Here is a 14,469-nt window from a genome sequence, read left to right on the forward strand (position 1 = left end):
AAAACAGAGTATGCTGACAAATGCAGGCACGCTACTCTACCCTGCTAAGACAGGAAATAAAGGACCTGCTTTGTCATTGCTCCTTCTGCAGACTGCTCAGCTGCTCGAGTTTGTTAACAATCAATGAAACTTTTAGATTATAAAATAACCTTTAGACAGCATTCACAGGTTAGACTCACATTCAGTGGAACGTGGAGCAACACGCAAACGCCAAATGTTTTTCCTCCAACGTGCACATTGCCACGTGTTTACCTTCATCCAGGCTCACATCATTCAGTGCACACAGTAGCATTGCTGGGTTTTGGGGTTTTTCTTCAGACCAACAAGACAGTTTCCCTTCCAGCACATATTGCTTTATAGAGTGAAATATAGAAGTAATTTTGCACTGCTCACTGTAGTTTGTGTTTCTTTCACAATAGTTCCTGCAGAACTTTTTACCGAGGAAGCTCAAGATGTGTAGAAATAGGAGCCCAGAGAAATGACTTGCCCATGACTACAGATGCATAACCAGGTTACTCTGATGAGTCCCAGGTCAGCAGTCTAATTACCACACCCAATCCTTTCCTGTCATAGTGCAGATGATAACAGTGAGACACATGGTGGTGAAGAGCAAAATAGTAGCCACATTTATTACTGGTAAAGGCTTTTTTCTTTCACAACCAGAGGTATCATTTGATGCAACATGGTCTCAATAGAACCTTCAAGGAAAACTCTGCTATATCACCATTAATACATTTCCTTCCAGACTCTCAACAGACAGGATCAATAGGTCAATAGCTATTTAAATAAACACAGAAAGAATATTTCCAGATGTTGACAAATTACCTAATATGTAAAGCAAATATAAATAATGGAACATATAATAACTAGCTATAGTCAAAGGCATACAACTCATTAGTTTGATTTGCCCTAATAAAAATTGAAAAGAAAAATTCAATAAACTGGAGTTATTTCCTCTGTTACGTTAGGCAATTGGTGCTTCTCATGAAACACATCAGATATTAATAAGATTGAAACTGCTTATGTCAACATTCATTGGGGGGAAAAAAACAACCAAAGATAAGCCCAAACCCCACCAGTCTTCTGTGACTGGTGTAAATCATGTTCTAAGAGCCAAGTGTATCTCTGTGTTCCAGACAGAACAAATGCATGTTGTACTTCACCTGTTTGGAGGCTGGGAGCACGATGAGCAGCATCTTGTGTTTCACAATACTTAATAACGTAAAAGCAGCAGACAATGGCAGAAACGTCATCATCCGGCTACAGAAGCTACATTGCGCAGACCAGGGAGTGTGCTTTCTACGCTGCTCTAGGAGACATTTTAACTTGTTGGGTTTGATAGTTGCCTCCTAAATAATGTACCAGGCAGACAGGAATCCTGCTGAGCCAAAGACAACATAGTAACCACAAGGACAAAGCTGAAACACACTATAAGATGCAAAACCTATAGGAACGGATAGTAGTATTTCCTAAACATACCAAATGGAATAAGAACAAAAACAAGCAAGCAGGTATGTACACCAACTAGTTTACAGATCTGAAATAGAAGAAACACACTTCAAAGACACCATGGTGTTTATAGAGCTGTATGTTAGTGTTTATCTTACTGAGCAACAAGTTTTACAAACTGTTTTGTAAGGATTTTGCAGTTATACAGTCTTAAATTGTTTTTCTATTCCTCACGTTACACAGTCCTTACATCTTCTCCAGAACCAGCCATCATAATTTTCTTCCTTTCAGTAACAGCTTTTGCTATGCTTTTTAAAAGTTTTTCTTTCTCCTTTTTTCAGCATATGCTGAGACTACATGATGACTGCACTTCTATCAGCTTTACAGTAACAAAACTTAATACACATTCATTCCCTGTTACGTCATCATTTTGTTACTACACTGAAGGAGATTAGAAGATTTCTTAGCTATCAGCATATAAAATCTTAGTTTCCTTTGGCTTGCACAGACACATCTTATAGCGTAACAACATCGACTCATATCATTAATACACTGGATTGCACTGAGTCAGAATTTGGATTAAAGACTACACTTTGCATACATAAATTTGGAAAATGGAGTCCACAGGCTCAGTAGGTGGCACTCTTTTCACCGGGTCAGAGTAGAGCCAAGGCCCCGTCCTCTTTCTGGTTCTCAGGAGTTGAACTTGTGCTCCAGCATGATGGGAGACAATACAGAGCTATTAGTTCTCCCTGAAATTAAGTATAAAATGAAGGTCTTAACCACTGTAGCTAATAAGAAAGCATTTACATCCTTCGGAATAAGCCTAAAACTTCCACCTCATAATCATGCTGAAATTTCCTCTAAAATTGCAATTAGATGTGATATTTATTTTAAAATATTAATGTCAGCATAAACCAGTAATGAATAGCTGCAGTGTCTATCCCATAAATATATTCAATGCTCAAGGGCAGGGCTGCCTCTAGACAGGCCAGAGAATGGACTGACAGGAACTACATGAAGTTCAACACAGACTAATGCAAACACTTTGGCCAGACTAACCTTTTGCCATTGCACAGGCTGGGACTGACAGACAACTCAGTGCCATTGAATAAGATCTGGGGGTCCTGGTAGACAGTGGGAGAAACACAGAAGTCAAGGCTCACACCATCCTGGCCTGCATAAAGAAAATCAGAGCTAGGTCAAGGGAAATGACTATTCCTCTTTACTCATCATTTGGTAGCCTGTATCTGGAATACTGTGTCCAAGTTTAGGGACCCCAATACAAAAAAGGTGTTAATAAACTGGAGCCAGTAGAAAGTCAGGGTGCTCAGGCGCTGGAACAGATGTCCTCTGCAAGCAGAGGCTAATGGAAACAGTGGCCATTTCAACCAGATAGTGAGAATAGTGAAGCAATGAGCAACACAGTCTGATTTCAGCGCTGACCCTGCTTTGAGCAGGAGGTTGAACTGGTGACCTCCCAAAATCTCCTCCCACCTGAGTGATACTATGATTCCAGAGGCAAATCCCCTTAACTAACATAAGAGGAGACTTAATTAAACAATAGTAAAATAGTTGGGAAAATGCTTATAGGAAATGAGTGGTTGTATCTGTTTCGCGTTTGTTGGGCTTTAGTTTTGAGGTTGAGAATTTAGAAGACCACCAGCCTAATTACAAAGAAAGCCATTCCCTCATAGTCACCATTCCCTAGCACTATTACAGGACCAAATGTTTATAAAAAGGCTTTTAATACAAGACCAATTACCTTTACTACAGAGAAATTTTCATTTCTCCAATACCAATATCTGTCTCCCATCTTTGTCAGAATGAAAGTTAATTACTCAAGTTGCTACATTTGAAATATTATGCTAGGGCACAACATTTCTTGCGAAACTTGATGCAGACAGATAGAATGTTTGGAAAGAATGGGTTTGGCTTTTTCAAAAGAGTTTTCAAAAAGAAGAAAATCCCTTGAACCTACATTTTACTCTTCATATCTGAGTTTAAAATTAAAACAAGTCACTCAAGCAAGATTTAAACAAGATTCAGCTTCTTTGATCAACCTGGGGAAAAAATACATGTGTTTATTTATAGAGCATGCATGTGTAAATACATATGTATACACACACAGTGTGTCATGACCTGGCTTCCCGAGAACCAGGATGAAACCTCACACATGAGGGAAAAAGGGAGGGACACTGTGGTTTAGAGAAGAAACCACATGTAAAACAAAGTTATTCACATTGCTTGAACACTACTGAAAGAAGCTCAGACACCACAGTGGGAAAGCCAGTGCAAGAATCTGTGAAGTACCAAATCATATGGCATGCTGAAAACCAGGACTGTTGAACCTTCTTCCCTAATTTTGCTAGCTTGTGTAGCTTTAAAAAGACTTTGCAGTCCTTTCTGCATTTACTATCACTTTTCCCAGAATGACACGTTGTTTGTTTGTTTTACAAAAATTAGTCAGTGGTAACATTGTTCACCAAAATTGAGAAAAATACAACATTTGAAGAAGCTAAGTGGTGAGCTGAAGGCCACATGGAGGTTCAAGAGCTAAGCTTTGGTTAGCTCCAAATGCTCAATTCCACATGTAAACTCTTCCATCACACTACACTTTTCCTGTATTTTAGGAGCTAAGTATGCAGATTGTACTAAACTCCAACATGCCCCCTCACCAAAGTGTCTCTGATCTACACATACAATAATAGGACACCAAATGTTTCTTGCTGTTCAATTGACTGAACAGTGACACAAGTCCTTCTGAAAATTAGGTTCAAATTACCTTAGGCAGGATGGCACTAAAAAACCAATAACAAAGATATTTTTAAAAAGCTGCCTGTGAGCTACCTCTGATTTTTTCTTAAAAATTTATTGATTATATTTTCTTACCTACTGTATGAGAGGAATTGTTAGAAAATTAACTAATGGGTATATGTATATTAGAACTCTGAAAATGTAAAGCACCATAAATTCTTTAGCTCTATTTCATTCTATTTATCATCATAATTTAGATTACATAAATAATAATACTACTACCTTGGGGAAAGTACATGGACTAGTAGCTCTCAACAGGATCAAGAGTAGTTCAGACCAGTGGAAATACTCCTGAAAAACATGGTGGGCAAAAAATATCAAGAACTGGTGGGCATATGTATATTTTTAATTCTGATACATATTTTTAATGCTATAATCATGAAATGGTTCAATGGCTACAATTGTAACAGATTTCTTTCTGGAATTTACTTCTCATTATGCATTACAAGCATGCAGCATCCTTTAAAGGAACACACTCTGCTACTACTGATGTGTACATATGCCATTTCCAAATCTTTGAAGTTTTGAGAGTTTGTAGACCTGCTTTCAGGAGCACCTGCATCAATCCCTGCACCATGTTGGTTCCACAGGGAACATTTTATAAAATATGAAAGTAGTCCTACAGTTTCTGTGAAATATGTATACAGGACTGTCAAAAAATCAAAAGATGAATATTCTCTTTGGTAGTAGATACTCTGATTAGGACTTCAGTGGATGACTCTTGGAAAGCACCAAGGGCTTCTCCCCAAGGGCCAGGAGCCAAGGAGATTCCTAAGGCTGGCAGGGCAGGGCCTTTACCAGCTGGGGCTGGTTGCACTACACCCAGTGAGGAAGCAGGGCAGGCCAGGGGGGCAGGCCAGAGCAACAGCCTGAAACTCAGGGCAACAGGCAGCCCCATGGGATGAGGCCAGGCTGAAGTTAAGGGGGCAAGAAACGTGCACAGTTTGGGGTCAGGACCAAGTCCTGGGCACAGGCATGACTGCAGTGCAGCCACAGTGTAGCTCAGGCATGACCACATGCACGAGCCTCAGCTTAAGGCAGATCCCAAGAAAATGAAGCCATGAGGTTTGTCTTGGCGGGTAACGTCCATTAAAGCTTCTTCTGTCTCTCCTTTTCCAAGATAACCAGCTGTGCTTTCTTTGAGTTGGCTTTCAGCCCAGGCAAAGAAACCTAGAAGCACTCAGAGTCCTAACAACAACAAATGAACAAGAAAAGACGTACTGACAGCATGTACTGCAAAGTAATATTCACAGCTTGGTTGAATATAGTGTCATAACAGAAATAAAGACTGGAATTTGAAACAATAAGCTGGAATATTTTTCTGTCTTTGTATAACATTAATGTTATTTACCAGGAATTAGTATTACAGACAACAAACCTGGCCATTCCTTTAATAGTCTGAGTAGACCAATTTCTTATTGAAGCATGCAGAAGTTAATTAATTTGATCAATAGGCTATTTAATAATATAAAAATAAGATTTGCCCCATTGACATCAAGAAATTAGTAATAACTAATGGATCATTGTATATAAATATTTGCAGCATTCTGGAATATTTGTGTTATGTATTATGTGTATGTGCAAAATGTATATATCCACATATGTATGTGCATATATGAGAGCATCCTTAAAGTCTTCTCTCACAGAGAACATCAAGCAGGAACTCCTTCTGAGCTTCAGTAGTTGACATACTACAAGTAGCAATCTCAAAGTCCATTTCAAATCATTTGGCACTTACAGTCATTCAAGGAGTTTGCAGCCCAAACAAGTTCCAGTGATGATGACTCCGTACTATTGCAATTAAATTGAAACATATGCTGCATAAATCTATGGGCAGCAGGAGAATCAAAAGGTGAGCATTTGCTAACACCAGGTTCCATTGGTAGCCCATAGTACTCTCTCATGACGATTCATCCCTATTACATCACATAAATAAATTATAGAACAGCAGGGGAACCTAAATCACAGTGGGAGCCACCAACACGTATAAATAACACATATGTGACAGGCATGTACCAAATACAGAGGATAATCTGCAACCACATAATTATGCACCTTGACGACCTTATCTGTCCCTCTACTCCTTAATCCTTCTTTACTGTCATTCCATGCTTGCCTGTGCTGGCAGTTTGTATTTGCGTTTGTTGCAGAGGCTGCAGAGCTTTTTCTGTCATCATCATTACACTGTAGTGTTTTTGGAGAATTGCTGTGCAGTTTCCATTCTTCTCAGATTCATTCAGGAGAAAGTTACATCATACTGATTTCCATGCCTGGACTCAGGTAGTACTTTGGCAGTCCTCCAAGATTCCTTCCAATACCAAGTTGTGACCTATCCCAACCAGTTGGTCTGTTTATCTCTGTGATCTCTGAATATTCCTCATTTATCTTATAAAGTATGTAGAATGTTCCATTATAAAAACAATTAATTCAGCTACTCTCTTTATGTTTATTAGTACAAATCTCATTATGGAGTTTTTAATTTTCTCCTCCCCTTCTCCTTTTTTAATAGAAACTTTATAATTTCTTTTTCTTGTCAATGGGAACTTTAAAAGGCTTGTACTCATAGTACAATCAACAGTTTTTTCAATTTCTACATAGGGCATAAAATGCAATTCCATAAAATTATAATGTGGTATTCCAAAGCAGGAATGCTTCCCAAATATGGATGAAGTCATACTAGTATATGGTCCACTGAGCATTTGAGCAGTATTAATATTTTTCTGTTAGTGAACAGGAATGCATACCTTCATGGCTGCCACAAGACTGTTAGCCTGAAGAAAATGCAGCAATTCCAACAGGAAGCAATGAAGTTCTTTATCAACACATCTCGGACATTTTGCAAGTACTCTCAAAACCCTCCCCACCTACAAACTAAGGAGGACCTTTCCTCCCTTACAAATGCATGCTCCTCCCTCATTCCCCTCCACCCCTGCTCCTGCAGAGATTTTTCCAGCTCCTTGAAGCCACAATGGACTGAGAAATCAAAGGATATGATCTGGAGGAGGCTAAGGTAACCGAGACCTGTAACTGAGCAGAAAAGATAGAAATACACATGATCCATGAAAGCAACAATGGAGAAAGTATTCAAACACCAAGCAAGACCACTTGCTCGAGTATTCTGTCTGTGCTGGATTTACCATAGCATCTGTTTACAGGTACTTGTAAGTTTCTTTACTCTTTCCTCATATGTATGAGAGGCATTCTCCAATATCACTACAGCCTCAAGGAACAAAAAAAAGCAATCACTATCATGTTCTCAGCAGAATCTCTTCCCCACGAGAAGTGCTCTTAATATTTTGTCTTTGTGGTGCTACTAACAAGAAACAGCAGAAACCCACCATCCTCAAGGCAGGGAGCAGCAAATACACTGTCCACTAACAATCACCACAGAATCATTACATTGGGCTTCACATGTCAATATGCATCACAGAAAAGACAGAGAAAAAATATCACTTCTAGTGTTTCTCAAGGAAGTGGTTCAGGAAATTTGCATCCAAAACTGCAGGAGAAAAGAACTGCTCAATTGAGAATGCCAAAATAACCCTCCCCAAAAAACCACAGAAACACCAACCACAAAAACAATCCTCAAACCTCCTCTTATCTTGAAACTATGAATAGTAAGAAAAGTTATCAAGTTATAGGATCATCATTCTTAACATTTGTACTACTAAGAAAACAAATGTTACTGCTGTTCATTCATGTGACTACAGTTGGATGTTTGAAGTTTTTTCCTTTTGTGAAAGATTAGTGGTAGCTCTTGAAATATGTAGATTGGCTTAGGAGCAGAAGATACCAGAAGTTCAAAGCAACACAGAGGACAAGAAAGAGAACCTCATAACAACAAAACACTGTTCCAATTCATTATGAAAGATGATTTGCTAATTGTAGAGTGGAGCTTTGCAACATGGACATAAAAAATTAGATAATGGAGTTAAATAGGAACATATTTTTTGAAAGTATTATATTAAAAATTATAACTCTCTCCTACTGCATGCACTTCAGTCTTAGAGTCATGAGATGCCATTCAAATATTACCAGCAGACCCTCAGCTAAAATTCTTCCAGTTTGCTCCAGAGAACAGTATCCAGATATCATTTCTCTGACGTCAAACAAGATTCTGTCAGGTCATTTCAGCCTCCAAACTGTAGTGCTGGAAACTGTGAGAAAAGACTGTAGAAATAATGTCACAAGTTCACTTGGATAGCTCCTTGATTTGTAGACCTGCTATCTCCAACTAATCATGTATTGCTATAATTAAAATATCCAACATTTTTGCCAGAACTAAGATATAGCCTATTTGTTCCTGTCAATTACCATTCACAATTCTATTTAAAATTAATGTCATTTGCAGTGGTTGCAAAGCCAGTACCTGCTAAGTGACCTAGAGGTTTGTACTGTTAGTACTATCTTGCATGGCACACCACAGAAAGCTACACAAAAGACCAGAAAGGCATCCAAACAAGCTGTCATTTCCTCAGCAGATATTCAAATAATCTCCCCAAAATTATTTGAGAGATTGTCATTTAGAAATGGCAGAAAGCCTCTTTATTGCCTACCAGCTATTCTGGGCAAGACACAGCATGCAATTATAATCTGAAGCCAGTTTTGCCAAGCTGCCTCAGCCCTTCCAATTACCAGTGGTTGATCACTCTCAAAAAGACAGCCCTTACAGTTATCCTGCAGCTGTTTAGCAGAGTCACAACAGTTGTCATCTAAATTTTACATGTTCAGTAAAATACTTTATCACCCATGATAATACAGGCAAGTACAGTCTCTTCGAACACAGTAACTGGCACTGTCAATTCCATCCAGGCCAGTTGTGCTTACTGATCCCTCTTCTTTTCCTTAGAGGAAACAGCTGAATGTCTCTGCAAATGCTCATTTCCAGGCCAGTGGAATACAACAGCTGATATCACAGTCATTAATAATTGACTGATAACAACCAAGTGCTATAAATTTCCAGAACCTCCACATGCTGAACATATGAACAGCTTTCTACTAATATCCAGCAGCTCTGAAACAAGCCCTGCACAAAGATCCAAAAATACACCTTTAGTTATCTTGAGACTTTGCAAATCTACGTGGTCCTCTTTGACAAATCAGTACTTGCTTCTCAGAAATAGCACTGCTATAGAAACATGATGCTAGTGCAAGAAAAGTTCCTCAGCAAGCAGCTTCCTCCTCATTCATTTCCCTCCTTGTTTACACCTGCCTTTATTTGCCTTTCATCGGCTTTCATCTTTAGCTGCATCCCAAATGTGTTTTTCCACAGCTAGGTTGAAACCCACAATATGGATTTTTCAATTCTGTTTGATCAAGGATTAGCATACCAGGGAGTATTACAAGGAAGTTACACTAGATATACTATGCATGATTTCCCACAGCCTCATACACATCCCTCATATGAACAATTTTTTCTGATTCTAGAAGACCCATTTCTTTTTGTGCTTCTATAAGCCATTAGTATCAGTTCTTCTAGCATTAGGGTGCATTAATTAAAAATATGGAGCAGTTTTCCAATTAATTCTAATTTCAGTTATGAAAAAGAATAAAAATACTGTGACTAGCACAGGTCCTTCTCGTGAGAACATTTTGCTGTGTTTTATAAACAAAGATAAAGTTTGGATGTTTTTGCAAACAGGGTCTCAAGAATTGGGCAGTTCAGGCCTGGCCAATTAGGCCTAGAGGGAGGTTTTTGACTGACCAATCTGGGTGACCTGTGAAAAGTCTATATATATGGAAAGCAAAATAAAAACCTGCTTCTTTTCTTGCCTGAGAACCTGGGTTTCTACTTCTCTGCTAGCGGCTCAACAGCGACAAAATACTATGAAGTATTCAGACTTCAGTATGCAGCACACTCTGTCACCCACTGCTGCCTCTTGCTCTGATGGAGCAATCAGCAGCATTTTTAACAAATGCTCATATGTTTTCTGTCCTCGAATCAGACAGAAACACTTGGCCATTTGCTGCCAGCAATTTCAAACCAAAGAAACATATCTTAGCACAGTGTAAGTTTGATTGTGCAAAGACCATTTTGTGTTCTGGGTAAGTAATTTGAGCTTTTGTGACCACATTTCTTCCTTCACCATGTTTTTCAGAATGGTGTAGTATCTTGAAATCTCATATAATGCAGCCTAGTTTACAACAATCTCAGTTCTTTCTAAATCACAAATTTAGTTTCCTTTTTGTGAAGAGTTCCAAATTTCTATGCACATAAGTTGTGAAACAAGTGAAAATAAGGGATAAGTTACATTTACTAACTTTTTAACAAATCTTGCAGTACATTTTAGACAAGCTGGAAAAATCAGCAGTAAGGTGGTTATCAATATTCTTAATTTAAAACCCTTCAGTCTTTCCTGTTTTGAATTACAACTTTACACTACAAAGCAGATACAACAAATGCGGGCCATGACAGCAACATTTTAATCTTAACTTTTCAGTGGTGATTCTTTATATTACATTGGGAAAATCCAAGGTCTTTTTGTTCTGGAACAGACATATCTGAATCTGACAGCATGACAGAAAAATCCTACTTATATTAGTACTTCACTAGTTGCAGATTTCGGGAAGAGTTCTAGTAGAACCTTATTTTTAATGTGTAACTGGGAGATATCATTAAATGGAAATGGCACACAAGGCAATAAAGAAAGAAACCTCCTACACAGACGTAGGATGCTTATCTAGCAGTGTGGTTCTAAAATAGAAGTTCTTAATTTCCGCAAGTGTTCTGCACTAAAAAATCAAAGATGTGATCCTGACATGATACTGCACAGAAACAAGATAGTTTTCCTCTACAATATGCCTAGGTAATTTATAAACATTAAATATGTAGTTATATCAAAATGGATCTAAGAAACTGTCACTAACAAAATTAAGACAACAGGAAGATCAGTCTCTGCAGCAAGCACTCCAGTATTTTGTTTCTTCTCTCAATGATGAAAAAAAGCACAGACAGATAAGGAACCAAAATCATGAGCAGAAGTTTGTGATGATCAAACAGTAATAATCACTATCAGATTAAACTGACAACATATTGTGCTCACTTTTTATGGTATTAGAAGGTTTTATAAAATACCAAATGGTTAAAGATCAGGCCCAACATTTACAGAAAAACCTTTTGAGCCTGTGTTTTCCTTAAAGAAATCACATATCAAGGTGTGTTATTGCCATATTTCTTTATTAATGAACGAAGTTTTTTACCTTACAATGAACGTGATCCTTCAAGACATCCTGCAGATAGTCTTCTGTGTGAACCTATATCAAAATCAGTAGTTTTGACTAGCAAAATATGTTTATAGAGTAAAGCTTCCTTACCATCACAAAAATTGTTAATGACAGCAAATCCAGATCCTACCTATGCCCTTTGACCTGTTAGAACCCAGATGAATGTTTTGAAATTATGACAAAGAAAGATGGATTGAAACGTTCCCAAGTATCAAACATCAGAAAAACAAGTTACCATTGAAAGTAGCAATTGCTTCTTATATTTATACTTACCTGTACAGATGAAGCCCACTTTGTGATTAGGCAGCAATTAGCATCAAAAGGTGTTAGTCTCATATGACAGTTTAGTGTCACCTGCAAAACTTTCCCACAAATATACCTACCTCAAGCCACTGCTCAGTTCATAAGGGATACATAAGTGGAGTTTGATTCTTTTTACAAAAGAGGACCTGCATGAATAAAACTGCAAAAGCAGAATCTACTCAGACGTGGATGTCATAACTTGAGTTGGATGATAACTTGCTTTCCCCAGCTGTCTACCCTTTTTAACATCTTCAGCCAACAGGGAGTTGAGCTGCTCACAAACCACCTTTAAACTGCACTTCACAGCACAGAATGTCACTCTGACATGAAGTCAGATGAATAGCTCAGTTCAACCTCAGCAGCTGCCTCAAGCTGAATTTTTTCAAGTCATCATTTACAGTGATTCAAAAAGTCACTGTAAATGGTGGTAATGACCTAAGGTGTCACTGTCCTCTGCTGAAGTTACTACATACACAGCTTAGCTGCCAGAACAAATAATCTGCAAACTCCTAAAATATTTCATGTAAACATATATGGATTAGCTCAAATGACACTCAACAGCACCTCATGCTGTTGGCTGACATTTCAATGAGTGAACAAGGAAGGCTGCTCTTTGTCTAGTCTCTTGGCTCAGCATCAAGGGCAAGAAACTCAACTGAAGATTAGTAAACTAATAGTTAGAAAATCAGAAACATCAAATCTACCAGAGATGATTTTGCAATAATTTTGCTTACTTCAGCCTGAAACAGTGTTCTAGAATTTATACGATAAGTGAATTGGTTTTGTTACCCAAGAACACAGGGTTCACCGAGTTCTCCCACACGGTCTTTTTATCTGTGGAGAAACACTTTTTCTCAAGATCATTCACTTCTCTGAAAATGTTTCTCTAACTTTCTATACGCTCAGAAAAATGTTTCCCCACAGCAGAAGATGACATCTTACTTTCCTATCACGTAAGAGACTCACTACGTAAAAAATAAAGATTCAGATTGTGCTGGATTTGAGTAGTCTAATTTACCATTTCCATCCATAGATTCCATGAAAGATGTTTCTTGAGGGACCTCATAGACCACTTTGCTCCCTACACACCCAGGCTAAAGAATCTGCTGTCACTTTGAGCTCATGCATACCCCAGAGAATGTTGATCAGCAAAACATACCTGTACTCCAGTTACATAAGCAACATCTGTATTGTTAATCTAGACAGATTTAAAGACTACTTATTACAGTGACATTAATTAAAAATAATAAAGAAAAGGCACATATTTGCCAAGAGTGAGATACCCATGAATATGGCAATGTATAAGAGGAAAATTATTATGGCATACACTCATAAATACGACCCACAAACCCAGCAAATCTTGAACTTTGGACTACTTTGTACTTTAAAAAATCTAAGCCTCACAGTCTAGGCAGACTATAAAAGTTTGTTGTTTCTATGTTAAGAGCAGGTAAACAGGAACAAAAAGGTGATTTAGAGTCAGTTAGACAGTCAGGTAATCTTAAAAAAGGGGGGAAAAAAAGAAAACCTCCAGACTGATTTTTCATTTTTGAGTTCAATTTTAACTATTGGTTTTGGCTTCACTGACATTAATGGCAATATGATTTTTACCACTCTAAACAAGAGAGCTGTTTCACTTTTACACTCTGTCCAAGCTTACATATGATTTTGGGAGCTAATGACTTTTTATCCACAAGCCTCTTTTACTCCCCTTCTTTGTTCTAAAAGGATCAAATGGGATTTTTTTATTCCACCACGTGGTCAAGAAATGTTTTTGCTTTCTCAAATTTGTCTGAAGTTGGTCAGAGGATACCTTGAGATTCTGTTCAGTGAAGTAAGGATCCACCGAATGACATTCTATATTTGGGTAGGCAGCAATGGTTTGTTGACAATGACTGCAACCATCTTCCAGCTCAAACACATCCTCCATTCCATCTCTGCCCCATCTCTGGCAGATGTTAAAATTATGACATTGATGTTGATTTAGACTCGTTTAAAAGTGGTAGCAACCCCCAATATCTGTTTTATAACAACTATTCCTGCTTGCGTAGACAATTTTATTTCACATGTGGGGTGACTTTGTGCAGTTTAGTTCAGTCTGAGGTAAATCAAGCTAAATCACAAAAAAGCATTTTTAGAGTAGAAAAAGTATCCACAAAGCAAGTCAGTGCAGAATAGCTACTGCACTTTAAATTCACACCTAAGCTTATTTTACAATGGCCTCACTTAACAATTACTTAACAAAAGAGACAAGGTGGGGTGGGGTGCATGATCATAAGGGTTAAAAAGCAAACTGCAGATTATTGCTGCAACCATCTTCCAGGACAGCCTTGTTTGTAGTGGAAACACAGTCACCCTGCATCAGGCAAGAGAAAGTGGGGCTGTACAGAGATCTTAAAATACTATTTAATGTGTTTGGGTTAAGAATTTTGGGGTTTTTTCATACTTTTATCAAACACCAGAAGTTGTATTGTCATTATATTATATAATACAGGGATAAAAAATATATGCACATGTGCCAATGCACAACATATCTTTTCTCTTTCACCACTTTCCTTTCAATTATTACTAGTTGAGATCACAACTTCTAAATGAATGGGAAGCTCTCCAGTAATACATTTCATAATATTTTCCTGTTTGCTCATGTAGTGACCTGTGACATTGTTTTTTGAAACA

The 14,469-nt window shown here is 37.9% G+C and overlaps 1 long non-coding RNA gene across 1 annotated transcript; it reads right to left on the reverse strand.

The window, feature by feature from the left end:
- Positions 1 to 626: 626 nt before the first annotated feature.
- LOC146436346 (uncharacterized) lies at positions 627 to 3,751 on the reverse strand. The gene is made up of 3 exons (XR_014852903.1): positions 3,692 to 3,751; positions 2,512 to 2,626; positions 627 to 2,201 (listed from the first exon to the last, which is right to left on the reverse strand). It is a non-coding gene; the product is annotated as an uncharacterized LOC146436346 (long non-coding RNA).
- Positions 3,752 to 14,469: the final 10,718 nt, after the last annotated feature.

The sequence above is a fragment of the Lichenostomus cassidix genome, chromosome 5 (assembly GCF_008360975.1).
Source record: "Lichenostomus cassidix isolate B80296 chromosome 5, HeHo_3.0, whole genome shotgun sequence".
Taxonomy (NCBI): Eukaryota; Metazoa; Chordata; class Aves; order Passeriformes; family Meliphagidae; genus Lichenostomus; species Lichenostomus cassidix.